The 12,655-nt window shown below is 47.0% G+C and overlaps 1 protein-coding gene across 2 annotated transcripts in view; it reads right to left on the reverse strand.

The window, feature by feature from the left end:
• The window catches only part of LOC134936567 (volume-regulated anion channel subunit LRRC8C-like), a 124,066-nt gene extending 111,736 nt beyond the window's left edge, over positions 1 to 12,330 (reverse strand). For both annotated transcript variants that reach the window (XM_063931653.1, XM_063931652.1), the window contains exon 1: positions 12,132 to 12,330. The gene's annotated coding sequence lies outside the window, so the exon portion shown is untranslated. The remainder of the gene's footprint in view (positions 1 to 12,131) is intronic.
• Between the last annotated feature and the right edge of the window lie 325 nt (positions 12,331 to 12,655).

The following is a 12,655-nucleotide window of genomic DNA, read 5'->3' on the forward strand; positions in this document are numbered from 1 at the left end:
CGTGTCCAGGAGGGATTGTACCACTAACCGGAGGGTTTTTGCCTTCACTTGATCCGCAGGGACATCTGTCAGGCAAAAGCGAGGAGGGGGACGTGTCATGAAGGATATAGCATATCCGTGAGTGACGACTTCCCGTACCCAGGCATCTGAAGTGGTCTTCAACCATACCTGGGTGAACTGTAGAAGTCGGCCTCCCACCCTTGGGTCCCCCAGGGGGAGGCCCGCCACGTCATGCAGCAGGCTTGTCTGATTTGGAAGCAGGCTGACGGGCAGCCCAGGCACGTTTAGGCTTGGGCTTGGTGGTTTTGGAAATGCAAGACTGTTTCAGATACGCCTGACCCTTTCTTTTACCCGGAGGGCGAAAGGAACAAAAGGTAGTACTCTTAGCCAAAGGAGCAGTACTAGGAAGACATGCAGTCTTAGCAGACGCCAAGTCAGCAACAATCTTGTTGAGATCCTCACCAAAGAGGATGTTACCTTTAAATGGGAGCACCTCCAGAGTTTTCTTAGAGTCCAAGTCTACCGACCAGGAATGCAACCAGAGAATACGACGAGCCAAAATGGATGTCGTAGCAGCCTTGGCCGCCAGAACACCTGCATCTGAACCTTCCTCTTTAATGTAATGAGACATTGTCTGGCATGTTCAGAGAAATTGGATGGAAACTCAGCCTTAGTTTCTTGAGCCCACGCCTCAATGGCTTCTGCGGCCCAAGTAGCTGCAATGGTGGGCCTATGCGCAGCCCCTGCAAGGTTATAGATAGCATTTAAGCAGCCCTCCACCAGCTTATCCGTCGGCTCCTTAAGAGAAGTGACGGTAGTTACGGGCAGAGCAGATGACACCACCAGCTGAGTAATTTGTGAATCCCCCGGCGGTGGCTTTTCCCAATTTTTACTCAACTCAGCCACAAGTGGATAGCAGGCTAGCATCTTCTTGTGCGGGGTGAATTTCTTTCCTGGGTTCTCCCAGGATTCCTGGTGTATGTCAACCAATTGGTCAGAATGAGGTAAAACTAATTTATTAACTTTCTGACTTTTAAACCTGTCCGGTTTCTTAGCTGTAGTAGCAGGCTCAGGATCATCATCAATCTGAAGAATGAGCCTAATAGCTTCTAATAGATCAGGAACATCCACCTGTGAAACAGATTCCCCATCAGAAGCGTCATGGTCAGAGTCTGAAGAGTCAGTATACACGCCATCTTCATCAGAAGAGGTATCTGGATGCGTGGATTGAGAGGAAGGCACAGGCCGCTTAGAGAACTTCTTAGATTTAGGGGGACATTTACTAAGCAGTGATAAGAGCGGAGAAGTGAGCCAGTGGAGAAGTTGCCCCATCAACCAATCAGCAGCTCTGTATAATTTTATAGTATGCAAATTATAGATGTTACTTCAGTGCTGATTGGTTGCCATGGACAACTTCTCCACTGGCTCACTTCACAGCTATTATCACTGCTTCGTAAATGTCCCCGTTAGTCTTCGGCGGGCGAGGGTCAGTAACACTTTTACCCAAAGAGTCATTCAATTGCTGTAACTGAGTGGACAGAGCATCTGTCCATGGCGGATTAACCGCAGGGACCATAAAAGGCTGATAAGGCACAGAAGGTCCCATAGGGGGCACAAGTCTAGTTACCAGCGTAGTCAGTAAATTAGAAAAGGCAGCCCAGGGCGGACCTTGATGTGCCCCCGTTGTTACAAACTGACTGGGGGGTACAGAACCCCCAAAACCTGGACACTCCACAGCCATGTTATCCTCCAATTCATCTGGGACATCATAACCGTGCACGGCGGAATCAGCCCCAGACCCATCGACCCCTGTATCTGACATGATATGAAAGCTTAAACCACGGGCGACACAGTACAATGGGAGTCATTCCGAGTTGATCGATAGCTGCCGTTTTTCGCAGCACAGCGATCAGGCTAAAATTCGGCTGTTCTGCGCATGCGTATGGGCCACAGTGCGCACGCGCCAAGTACTTTCACACAAAACTATGCAGTTTTACACAGGGCCAAGCGACGCTTTTCAGTCGCTCTGCTGATCGGTGAGTGATTGACATGCCCCGTTTCTGGGTGGTAACAGACCGTTTTCCGGGAGTGTGCTAAAAAACGCAGGCGTGTCAGATGAAAGCGCAGGCATGCCTGGGCAAACAGGGCGTGTATGTGACGTCAAAACAGGAACTAAACTGTCTGCTGTGATCGCAAGGTAGGAGTAGGTCTGCAGCTGCTCAGAAACTGCATGAAAAGATTTTCGAGCAGTTCTGCTAACCTTTCGTTCGCACTTCTGCTAAGCGAAGATACACTCCCAGAGGGCGGCGGCTTAGCGTTTGCACTGCTGCTAAAAGCAGCTAGCGAGCGATCAACTCGGAATGAGGGCCAATATCAGCAAATATATTACCTAACCCAAACCCCCCCGTGCAGTGTACACCACACAAACAGAGGACTTCTGAGGTAAAATGTGACTGAAAAACACAGAGAAAAATACAAAATACGTATATCCTGTGAAATACCTATATTATCTAATAACCCTGACGCTCTGAGCCCCTCAGGTTACAGAATATAGGGATAGCAGTAGGAGTGAGATACACGGAGTAGAGATCACCCAGCAGCTATATGCACACACACATAGTCACATGTACAATGCTGGAATTATGACAAACAATAAAACTGCACTGGACTAGCAATACTATCACTGAGTAAAGCTATGTATAAACACAGATATATCAATGCACAGTAAAAACTGGATAAATATCACAGGGTACTTGTACTAAATAACCCTGAAGTATGCACTTGTTCTTAACTAACACTGTCTAAACGACATGTAGAATACTTAAGTGTCCTGTAAATGCACAGCGCTGATGATGCAGGCGGCTTTACAGAGGAGGCATCACCCAGCAGTCCCAGAATCAGCTCAGCTATGTGTAATGGCGCCCAAACGCTGATAGGAGAGTGAGGGAGACAGAGAGATGCAGCTCCAGGACGGGAACATTTACTTTAAATGACGCCCAGGGGCTGGGGGAGGGGATACAGGTCAGAGCCTTATCCCCTTGCTGGACTTCACCACCAGGTACTGTGGGCCTTAATAAAGTGGATTATAGCCTAATCCGACCTGTGCCCTTGCCCTGGTGGTCTAGTTGGGTCCCTGTACTGCCACAGTGTCCACGCCAGCGCGCGCGCGGCCCGCCTTCTAATGGCTGCGGCGGATCGCAATTTCCAGCAGGTCACGCCTGGGGGACCCTCTTACCTCTTCGGTTAGTGTGTGTGTGCCCTGTGAAGAACCGGAGCCTCCGCTGTAAGTACCCGGCAACCAGGGACTCGGGAGTATACAACGCCGCTGGGGGAGGTGATGGAGCTGCAGCAAGAGATATCAGCGTGGTATCTAGCACCAGAGTGCCTCTGCTGCAGCCCTTGAAGTCTTCTATCTTCTTAAAAATAGCTCTTCTTAGGGCTGCTGGAGCAGCCCTGCCTGTTAGTTAGCTGCCTGACTTACAAACTGAGCTCCTGTGCACGGAGGTGGGGTTATAGAGGAGGCCTTTAGCCTGTTGGTGCCTCGGATCAAGATCCTACTCTACACCCCAATGTTATTCCCTGTGGAATACAGTGTACCCCGCTGCAGAAAATAATATACAGCACAGGACAGCACCACTGGACTTATACGGTAGCACCACTGGACTGGACTTATACGGCAGTACCCCTGGACTTATACGGCAGCACCACTGGACTGGACTTATACGGCAGTACCTCTGGACTTATACGGAAGCACCACTGGACTGGACTTATACAGCAGCACCACTGGACTTATATGGCAGCCCCCCTGGACTTATATGGCAGTACCAGTGGACTTATACGGCAGCACCACTGGACTGGACTTATACGGCAGCACCACTGGACTGTACTTATACGGCAGCACCCTTGGACTGGACTTATATGGCAGCACCACTGGACTGGACTTATACGGCAGTACCACTTGACTTATACGGCAGTACCGCTGGACTTATAGGGCAGCACCACTGGACTGGACTTATATGGCAGCACCACTGGACTGGACTTACACAGCAGTACCACTGGACTTATACGGCAGTACTGCTGGACTTATAGGGCAGCACCACTAAACTGGACTTATATGTCCGCACTACTGGACTTATATGACAACACCACTGGACTGGACGTATACGGCAGTACCCCTGGACTTATATGGCATTACCACTGGACTTATACGGCAGCACCACTAGTCTTATATGGCAGCACCACTAGACTGGACTTATACGGCAGTACCCCTGAACTTATACGTCAGTACCGTCGGACTTATTCAGCAGTACCCCTGGACGTATACGGCAGCACCACTGTACTTATACAGCATACTGCTGGACTTATACGGCAGCACCACTGCACTGGACTTATATGGCAACACCACTGGACTGGAATTATACGGCAGTACCCCTGGACTAATATGGCAGTACTGTTGGAATTATATGGCAGCACCACTGGACTGGACTTATACGGCAGCACCACTGGACTGGACTTATACGGCAGCACCACTGGACTGAACTTTTACGGCAGCACCATTGGACTGGACTCACACGGTAACACCTCTGGAATGGACAGCAGCACAACTGGACTTATGGCAGCACAGAACACCACCACTGGACTTATGGCAGCACAGGACACTACCACTGGACTGATGCAACACAAGACACCACCACTGGACTGGACTTATACAGCAGCACTGGGCTTATTTCAGCACAGGACACCACCACTGTGACTGGACTGATGCAGCACAAGACACCACCACTAGACTGATGCAGCACAAGACAGCACTGGAATGACACAAAAGAGCAGGTCGCCATGCCACTTTCTGGCACAGACACTGAGGAGACATGTACTCTCGCTACACTCTTCAGGACTGGAGTGAAAATAGTGGTGATGCGCAGCTCCTTATATGGAGTCCAAAGCCCGCAAGAATCCGACAGCGGAATGATGACATTTTGCCTCGTTCTGGTTTCAGAATCTGGCGGGAAAACCCGAGCCGGACTCGGATCCGGACTCGGAGCGTGAAGTTTGGGGGGTTTGGTTCTCAGGAAACTGAACCCGCTCATCCCTAGTTTCGACACACCCTTCAAAATCAAAAGCTGGGTACACACTGGACTATATAAATAATTTGACCGAACGGTCTATATATCATGTGCAGGTCAGTGGGTGTGATCACCCAATATGTCTGTGAATGACATCACTCATAGACATTTTGCATCAGCCATGCAGTACAGTCTGCATATATATCGGTGCATCTGGCTGTGTTTACGGGCGACCCACCAACCACCCGTACACTTGCTGCAGAGACTGACGTCACAGGTGGAAAGGACAGATTAATATTTCCACCTAGCTGTGATATGAGGACCAACATGTCAAGTGGCCGATCAGTAACTAGCTTGCCCTGGGTGACAGTCCTGCCAAAGGGGACATTATTTGTATATTATTTATGATGAAAGCTCAACCAGAATTACAATAATCAGCGCCATATTTTCAACTGGAAGTGAGGAGATTGGATCCATGACAGAATCCACAGCAGGAAGACTGGAAGTGATTCTTCTCTCTACTTAGCTAATAGACCTGGCTGACATTGCTTCTTCATAGCTAATAGACCTGGCTGACATTGCTTCTTCGTAGCTAATAGACCTGGCTGACATTGCTTCTCTCTACATAGCTAATAGACCTGGCTGACATTGCTTCTCTCTCCTTAGTTAATACGCCTGGCTGACATTGCTTCATCTCTCTACTTAGCTAATAGACCTGGCTGACATTGCTTCTTCTCTCTACTTAGCTAATAGACCTGGCTTGCATTGCTTCTTCATAGCTAATAGACCTGGCTGACATTGCTTCTTCTCTCTACTTAGCTAATAGACCTGGCTGACATTGCTGCTTTTCTCTACTTAGCTAATAGACCTGGCTGACAGTGATTTATCTCTCTACTTAGCTAATAGACCTGGCTGACATTGCTTCTCTCTCCTTAGCTAATAGACCTGGCTGACATTGCTTCATCTCTCTACTTAGCTAACAGACCTGTCTGACATTGCTTCATCTCTCTACTTAGCTAATAGACCTGGCTGACACTGCTTCTTCTCTCTACTTAGCTAATAGACCTGGCTGACATTGCTTCTTCTCTCTACTTAGCTAATAGACCTGGCTGACATCGTTTCTTCTCTCTACTTAGCTAATAGACCTGGCTGACATTGCTCCATCTCTATACTTAGCTAATATACCTGGCTTGCACTGTTTCTTCATAGCTGATAGACCTGTCTGACATTGCTTCTTCTCTCTTCTTAGCTAATAGACCTGGCTGACATTGCTTCTCTCTACTTAGCGCATAGACCTGGCTGACATTGCTTCTCTCTACTTAGCTAATAGATCTGGCTGACATTGCTTCATCTCTCTACTTAGCTAATAGACCTGGCTGACATTGCTTCTCTCTACTTAGCTAATAGACCTGGCTGACATTGCTCCATCTCTCTACTTAGCTAATAGACCTGGCTGACATTGCTTCTCTCTACTTAACTAATAGACCTGCTGACATTGCTTCTTCTCTCTACTTAGCTAAAAGACCTGGCTGACATTGGCCCTCATTCCGAGTTGATCGGTCGCAAGGCGAATTTAGCAGAGTTACACACGCTAAGCCGCCGCCTACTGGGAGTGAATCTTAGCTTCTTAAAATTGCGACCGATGTATTCGCAATATTGCGATTACTAACTACTTAGCAGTTTCAGAGTAGCTCCAGACTTACTCTGCCTGTGCGATCAGTTCAGTGCTTGTCGTTCCTGGTTGACGTCACAAACACACCCAGCGTTCGCCCAGGCACTCCCACCGTTTCTCCGGCCACTCCTGCGTTTTTTCCGGAAACGGTAGCGTTTTCAGCCACACGCCCCTGAAACGCCGTGTTTCCGCCCAGTAACACCCATTTCCTGTCAATCACATTACGATCGCCGGAGCGAAGAAAAAGCCGTGAGTAAAAATACTTTCTTCATAGTAAAGTTACTTGGCGCAGTCGCAGTGCGAACATTGCGCATGCGTACTAGGCGGATTTTCACTGCGATGCGATGAAAAATACCGAGCGAACAACTCGGAATGAGGGCCTTTGCTCCATATCTCTACTTAGCTAATAGACCTGGCTGACATTGCTTATTCTTTCTACTTAGCTAATAGACCTGGCTGACATTGTTTCTTCTCTCTACTTAGCTAATAGACCTGGCTGACATTGCGTCTCTCTACTTAGCTAATAGACCTGGCTGACATTGCTTCTTCATAGCTAATAGACCTAGTTGACATTGTTTCATCTCTCTACTTAGCTAACAGACCTGGCTGACATTGCTTATTCTCTCTACTTAGCTAATAGACCTGGCTGACATTGCTTCTTCTCTCTACTTAGCTAATAGACCTGGCTGACAGTGGGGGTAATTCTGAGTTGATCGCAGCAGCAAGTTTGTCAGCAATTGGGCAAAACCATGTGCACTGGAGGGGGGGGGGCAGATATAACATTTGCAGAGAGAGTTAGATTTGGGTGGGTTATTTTGTTTCTGTGCAGGGTAAATACTGGCTGCTTTATTTTTACACTGCAATTTAGATTTCAGTTTGAACACACCCCACCCAAATCTAACTCTCTCTGCACATGTTATATCTGCCCCTCCTGCAGTGCACATGGTTTTGCCCAATTGCTAACAAAATTTCTGCTGCGATCAACTCAGAATTAGGCCCATTGCTTCTTCTCTCTACTTAGCTAAAAGACCTGGCTGACATTGCTTCTTCTCGCTACTTCGCTAAAAGACCTGGCTGACATTGCTTCTTCTCTCTATTTCAAAACTTACCTACATTTCTTTTCTCCTCTCAGGGAGATACCCGGAGAGGAGAAGCAGGTGGGCGGTGACAGGGGTGGGGCTGAGCCAATTATGTAATTAGGCCCCACCCATTGGATGTGAAAATACCACGATTGGGCGGTATTTGTATACGGGGGGGGGGGGCTTCAATGATGCAATTAGCATATAATTGCGTCATTAGGCCCACCCCCTCCGCCGGTTCCGCAATTTTGCCCTATTAAGCTTCCCATTCTGCCCACTTAACTAGGAAGTGGGCAGAATGCGGGAGGGGTGCCCACTCTTCCGGGGCTGTTGGGGACTACATGAGAAATCGGGTGTCTCCCGCAGTATCTGGGAGAGTAGGTAAGTATGCTCTACTTAGCTAACAGACCTGGCTGACATTGCTTCCTCTCTTTACTTAGGCAATAGATCTGGCTGATATTGCTTCTTCATACCTAATAGATCTGGCTGACATGGCTTCTTCTCTCTACTTAGCTAATACACCTGGCTGACATTGCTTCTTCATAGCTAATAGACCCAGCTGACGTTGCTTCACCTCTCTACTTAGCTAATAGATCTGCCTGACATTGTTTCTTCATAGCTTATATATCTGGCTGACATTGCTTCTTCATGGGTGTAGTATGGTATGCCGGCGGCCGGGCTCCTGGTGACCAGCATACCGGCACCGGGAGCCCGACCGCCGGCATACCGACAGCGTGGCGAGCGCAAATGAGCCCCTTGCGGGCTCGCTGCGCTCGCGGCGCTGCGGGCACGGTGGCGCGCTGTGCGCGGCATGCTATTTATTCTCCCTCCAGGGGGGTCGTGGACCCCCATGAGGGAGAATATTTGTCGGTATGCCGGGTGTCGGGATCCCGGCGCCGGTATACTGTGCGCCGGGATCCCGACATTCGGCATACTGAAGACCACCCCTTCTTCATAGCTAATAGACCTGGCTGACATTGCTTCTTCATAGCTAATAGACCTGGCTGACATTGCTTCTTCATAGCTAATAGACCTGGCTGACATTGCTTCACCTCTCTACTTAGCTAATAGATCTGGCTGACGTTGCTTCTTCATAGCTGATAGACATGGCTGACATTGCTTTTTCATAGCTAATAGACGTAGCTGACATTGCTTCACCTCTCTACTTAGCTAATAGATCTGGCTGACATTGCTTCTTCATAGCTAGTAGACCTGGTTGACATTGCTTCTTCATAGCTGATAGACCTGGCTGACATTGCTTCACCTCTCTACTTTGCTAATTAGATCTGGCTCACATAGCTTCACCTCTCTACTTAGCTAATAGATCTGGCTGATGTTGCTTCTTCATAGCTAATAGATCTGGCTGACATTGCTTCTTCATAGCTAATAGACCTGGCTGACATTGCTTCTTCATAGCTAAAACATCTGGCTGACGATGCTTCTTCAAAGCTAATAGGCCTGGCTGATATTGCTTCTTCTCTCTACTTAGCTAATATGCCTGGCTGACATCAGAGCTGGATTAAGGGGGGGCTGGGGGTAAGTACCCCAGTCCCCCCTTTCTAAAAGGGACCCCTGTCACCTGCCACAGATCGGACCCCCCGTAGGTTGCCCTGGCAACCTAACAGCCGCCGCCGCATAGAAGTACAGGATACAGGACAGCTGAGCGACGGCTCAGCTGTCCAATGGTGTGTAGAGTAGCAGCCTGCGGCTCAGTGATTGGCTGGGCATGCAGGCTGCAGTTAGGAAGTGTGGAGCCAGCGGAGGGTGCATGGAGGTACGCACTCTCGCTCTCCTGTCCTGTGTCACAGTATTTTTTTTAAATTATTATTATTATTTTTATCATGCTGCTGTTAAATTGTAATTTTTAGCTGTGTGTGTGTGTGTGTGTGTGTGTGTGTGTGTGTGTGTGTGTGTGTGTATGTATGTTTAGTGTGTGTGTGTGTGTGTGTGTGTGTGTGTGTGTGTGTGTGTGTGTGTATGTGTATATATATATATATAAATGTATATGTGTGTGTGTATATATAAATGTATGTGTGTGTGTGTGTATATATATAAATATATATATAATTCATCTACCTGCCACACTGTTTAAAGTGCCCCGGGCGCCCCATAGCCTTAATCCGGCTCTGGCTGACATTGCTTCTTCATAGCTAATAGACCTGGCTGACATTGCTTCTTCTCTCTACTTACATAATGTTGGCTTTTAGCTACACCATTAAGAATTTGTCAAATAAATCTTAAAGTGCATAACAGCATAAATAGTTTTTACTTTGGAGCACTTTTAACAAAAAATGTGTAATCTCATTAACAGTTCTAATGCAGCATAAGCAAAGAATTAACATGTGTGTTGGGATATTGATTGCCTAGGCTGAATTGATCTATGGCGGTACATACCTGAATTAGAAAAACAAATACTGTTTTATAATTATCATTTGAATACAACACTTAATTATTTGGGTATCTATACTACAAGCAATTTTAACCTACAATAAAACTTTCCTTATTTGCCAATATAAAAACAGATCTGCAACAGATTATATATTGTTTTCTATAAATACAATCATTCCCAGAACATCCTCATCTCCTCTTGCCATGGCTCCTGTGTGTATCCACCAAAAGCTGGGGAACATTTGGGACTGATCACAATTTTGCTGGCAGGAGGAGTTCTTGGTACGGTGACTAAGGGGTCTATTTACTAAGCCTTGCTGAGTGATAAAGTGGGTGGAGATAAAGTAGCAGCCAATCAGCTCCAAACTGTCATTTTTCAAACACAACCTGTAACATGGCAGTTTGGAGCTGATTGGCTGGTACTTTATCTCCGTCCACTTTATCTCTGTCCAAGGTTAAGTAAATAGACCCCTAAATCTGGGTACACACTAGAATGATGTTTGTCTTAGCGATGGTGCGATGCAATGTAACGAGACATTGTGCTGCCATACACACTGTGCGATCCATTGTAAGCCTGCGTGATGTATCATTACGGAATACATGTGACTGCATACTGTCATTCACTGCATCGTCCCATCTGACATGGAGCACATCACTACGACCACTACACAATGAATATGATATATTGTTCTGTTACCTGTTGGAAAGATATAAAATACAATATATCACTTCGTGAGATTATAAGGTCATGTCGAGGGAGCTCCGCCATCAGGCCCAGGAAGAAGCTAAGCACCCAGAGAATCCTTATGACACTTTGGTTGTCTGTCTGGGCTGCAGGGTGCTTATCTATGGTGCAACAATGGTGCTATCCCCTAGGCCTTGCACCAGTGACGTGCGGTGGGGTGAGGCAGAGCCTTTCCTATCATACTAACGTTTGTACCAGAGATTTCACTGTATAAAGTATATAAAAAATACAAAGAACATGTTTGACATATCTTCTTTGTATTATTCTAATCACTTTTATAGCCAAAACTCTGGAGTAAAAAGTCTATGACAGGTGAGGCAGTGCCTATCTTTTCCGCACATCTCTGATCAAAACTCACCAAATTTTTAGGAGTTTAAACTGTTGCTCCTGTGTATAATGCAGAGATGTACCCTTTGGCTCATATATAGGGTGTAAATCTGGCTCTGGTGCTAGCCAGTGCCTCCTGAGCCATTTAGCTCACCGCACGGCCCTGCCTTGCACTCCCCTAGTTACTGCCCAACAGCGAGAGATGCTATGGAGGTGTTGCAGGGTTGAACGTAGGCCCATTTGTGGAGGGTAACTTGTTCATTTTCAGCCCTGTGCACACTCAGTAAATAAGCACACAAAAGCAGGTGTAATGCAGGGCCATATGCAGTTTAATCACATGTACACTTACGACTTCTCATATAGGCAAAGTTCAGTGTATTTACATAACTGAGACCCATGCAGATCAGGATGTAAGTGATGCCTTATTGGAGGCCCATCTTCTGCAAGTGCATGCAGCTGCTGACTAGTAGCAAACAGCACATACACACCGGACGCATCTGCAGATACTTACAGCTCCGCATATGGCTGAACATACACATTTTTCCTGCACACGCTACATAGTACGTACTATTTATTTCCAACTCTGCATCTTTCCCTTAAGCCCTCCATTCAGAGGGCTTCTATAAAAAGTTTGCAAAGGTTCAGTGTATTCTGGTTTCTGAGAATCATTTCCTACTTAACACATAGTCAAAGTACAGTGCTCCATGATGCTGTGGTACTACAAGTTCCTGCATGCCCTCTCTGCCTCAGAACTGCAGGGATGCTGGAACCTGGTAATTTAATAGGCATGGTGCCACATTTGGGTGACAGGAGATGATGGGACTAGTAGTGCAGCACTACCAAAGTTTACCACCTACCTCAGCACTACTGGAAACAGCAATGGATGAATAGCGTGTTTCCTCCTTATGTGTTAGGTTACTATGTCTCACCAATCATCTCTTATCTTATTTACTAGCTGATATTATCACTGAAATGAAGCAGTCTATTTGCCTGCGTCTTCTCCAGTCCTGGGACGTGGCTCTCTCTTCCCTAACTGACACCAACTGTCAAAGATGGCCGACATCCTGTCTCCTATCACCATGGCAACACCATTCGAAGCTAGGCCCAGATTTAGCTCCACCCCCACAGGATACAATGCTGCTCTATCTTCTCTTTCCCATACATACAGAGCTCTTTAGTACCAACTTTTAACAGGTCTCATCCACATCAAATCCATACATTCTATCAAAATTTAAAGATGATTACTGAATTATGTAAGCAGGTATACACTAGATCACAGGTTCTCAAACTCGGTCCTCAGGACCCCACACAGTGCATGTTTTGCAGGTCTCCTCACAGAATCACGAGTGAAATAATTAGCTCCACCTATAGACCTTTTAAA

This window comes from Pseudophryne corroboree, chromosome 6 (genome assembly GCF_028390025.1).
Source record: "Pseudophryne corroboree isolate aPseCor3 chromosome 6, aPseCor3.hap2, whole genome shotgun sequence".
NCBI classification, from domain to species: Eukaryota; Metazoa; Chordata; class Amphibia; order Anura; family Myobatrachidae; genus Pseudophryne; species Pseudophryne corroboree.